The following is a 3,399-nucleotide window of genomic DNA, read 5'->3' as shown; positions in this document are numbered from 1 at the left end:
TGAATTGAATAAATAAAATATTTCATTCCAGAGAATATAACATTCTCGCAAGAAATTAATGATTTTGAAACATGAGAACATAGAAATGCTTCAAGTAAAAGAAATGCTTAGATTAATTAATATTTCTTTGAAACAAAATCATTTTTAATTGAGTTGAAACAATTATTAACTTGTATTAATCTTCCCATTTTCTTGGCTCAAGACTATGGGTGTTGGATGAAATAAATAGTTGCTTTAAAGGAAATAAAAAAATTATTTGACTCAAGATACCAAATGACTCAAGGTAAATTACTTGACGTGAGAACATGATATTCTTGATTCAATACTTTTTCGAGACTTGGCGCATGTAAAACAGTTCGTTTGAAACAGTAAGATATTTACTTATGTCAAACCCATATTTTCTTATTTCAATAACTTTGATCAATGCTCAAAATTACTTGACACAAGAAAATAAATTTCTTCCAATAAGAAAATATGTGTTTGTTTCAAATAAATCAGGTCAAGAAAATGCATTTACTTGATTCAATGAACTTTTTTTTTCAGTGTATTTAAGTTATACGCGAATATATGTGTGTGTTATAGGTTAGTTTATAAGTGTTGACGAACGTCGAAAAGTGATACAATAATTGTTCTTTGTTTGTGTGATTAATTATCCAAATATATCTTATATCCAAATGAATGAGTGAATTTCAGAAAAACTGTGTGAACAAGTGGAAATTATTTTTTTTATTTTACAATTTTTTTGAAAGTCAATGAAATTCTCAAGCAAGGTACTAGAAATTTTCATTGACTGCTTTTGAAACTCTCATGCAAAAGTACTAGACTGTTTTTAGTATTTTGTGTCGTATTCAAAAGTCAAATACCGAGTCAATGAAAATTTCACGTACTTTTTTTTCCGTGTATGCTCTTATTGTCTTTCATTATATCAATTATTACCTCAAAATTTGAAAAGGCAAGACAAATCAAAAATAAGAGTTAGAGTACCAGGAACACCGACAACACGAAATGAAATCAGACTATCAATAAAAAGGCAACAAGTTGTAAAACAAAGACTCACTAGGAAAGAAAAAAAGCTTGAAGAATTACAGAAAGAACTGAGTGAAGTACAAGATCGGTTGAATGTAATGGAAGAATCAATTTTATTATTCGATTAAAAATTTATTTTTACAACTGTTTTGTAATAGATTTGTAGAATAATTGGGGTATGAAGGTTTTTAATTTGATTACTTTTTTATTATATGTATATTTATAAGACTTATATTTTTCTAATTTATTTACAATAAGTTACATCTAATTAAATTAAAGAAATAATTTTTTTAATGCTGTTTATAATCAGCACATCTTTGATAGATTTCGATAATTATTAAATTTCGGTATTTTATAATAATTATTAATAATTATTAAATTGATTCTTACAAATTATATTCGATTAGTATACTTTCAGCTATATTGTACAATAAAAAGAGTCTAATTGAATTATGTAATAATAAACAATTTTACAAACATGATAAATGTTTTCATTAAATTTCCCCTTCTTTGTAGGTGACATTAATCGAAAAATGTTTTGCGGCTGGTAAAGTTAAAAGTAGTCATGGTCGGCGTTATAGTCATATGAGTGGTTATTATTGTGCTTGCAAATATACATTCGCAGTTCTGCGACGTATAATATGCTAAGAACAAACAATATTTTACTACTACCTTCAAAATCCACCATCATTAAATATTTGCGAGCCTCCAAATCAAATTGTGGGTTTGATGACCAATTTTTTGCTATGTTCGAAAAACAATTGTTATTATATCCGGAAATAAGTCGAAATGGAGTTTTAACATTTGATGAAATTGTAGTTCGCAAAAGTATTGAGGTGGATATGAAAACTATGACGTTTGCTGGGTTACAAGATTATGGTGAAGACATGGAAGATCGTAATGGCTTGACTCTTAAAGAAGAAGCAAATTATGCCTTAGTCTTCATGTTTTCATCTCTATGTCATAATTTTCATCAACCTATTGCTATGTTTGGGTCGAAAGGAACGACACCTTCCAATGTTCTGTCAATTCTAGTATTACAAGCAATTATTAAAATTGAAAAGGCTGGTGGTAAGGTCCATGGTATTGTTTGTGATGGTGCCACTACCAACAAAAGCATGTGGACCAGTTTTGGAATCTGTGGTAAGCTGGACAAACTAAAGTTTTGTTTTGTCAATCCGTATGATGAGAATTGCATCGTATACGCAATGTCCGATGTACCACACTTAATAAAAAATATTAGGAATAGGCTGCTTCAAAAAAGAATACTGAAGGTAAAAAAAACTTACTAACTCCAAATTTTTCGTATTTGTTGAAAATAATTTCTTATAATTTAATCCTTTAATAATACTTCTTAATTCTTAATTTTAGGTCAGAGGTGAAGTTGTCAAATGGGAATACTACGAATCCTTATATTATAGGGATTCTCAAAATTCTTTGAGAGTATGTCCCAAATTGATGGCTCATCACATTCGAGTTACCAACGCGATGAAAATGAAAGTCTCTTATGCCACTCAGGTAAAACTTTTAGGAAATTTTGTTTTATTCTTAATTAATATTTTATTAAATTATTGTTAGAATAATAATATAATGAGAATAATTCAAATTTTAATTCACCTTATTTAGTTTATTTTTCGTAATTTTTAGATATTTATTAAGTCCGTTGCTGATGGTTTGGAATTCTATCGACAACAAGAAATGCGAGAGAATGTTTTTTTTTTTTTTTCTTAAATGACTTTAGGCTTGGCCAACTGTCAGAACACACACTCTTATATACCAACTTGTTTTTTTTGCGTTTCTACAGAACGACTTTAAGGTTAGGAGTACTCGCAATTGCCTGGACCACCCGTCATTGGGTTTTCTCGCCAGAGAAGAGGGAATTATATTACGAAAGTAGTGAGAAACACCGGGCTATAGGGAGAGTCGAAGCGCGGTCACCCATCCAAGTACTAACCGCAATGGATGGCGCTTAACCTCGACGATCGCAAGCCACGGAGGCGAGAGAATGTTGAAAGGAAACATTTTGAAGGTTGTGAAGGCACCATAGCTTTCACACTTCAAATAAATAATTTGTTCGACTCATTAAATAGATCGTTTCCAAAAGAAGGAATTAAAATTAGTAGTTCGGATTTAGAGGTGAATTAACAATATAACAATTATAAGAAGTTCATTTTTCTGTTTTGATATTTTCAATATATAAATTTTTATTTTTTCTGTAGGTGATGGCAAATTCAATTACTTGGCTGGATGAGTGGGAAAAAAATGTTCAATCTCCAAATGACTTTCTCACAAGTCAAACTGGACATGGCTTACGTGTAACCTTGCATTCAGCTTTAAATCTAACAAAACTCTTACTTGATAAGTATGAATTTC

This window comes from Leptopilina heterotoma, unplaced genomic scaffold (assembly GCF_015476425.1).
Source record: "Leptopilina heterotoma isolate Lh14 unplaced genomic scaffold, ASM1547642v1 Lhet_100, whole genome shotgun sequence".
NCBI lineage: Eukaryota > Metazoa > Arthropoda > Insecta > Hymenoptera > Figitidae > Leptopilina > Leptopilina heterotoma.
The sequence above is the reverse complement of the archived record's forward strand: the minus strand, read 5'-3'. Positions refer to the sequence as shown.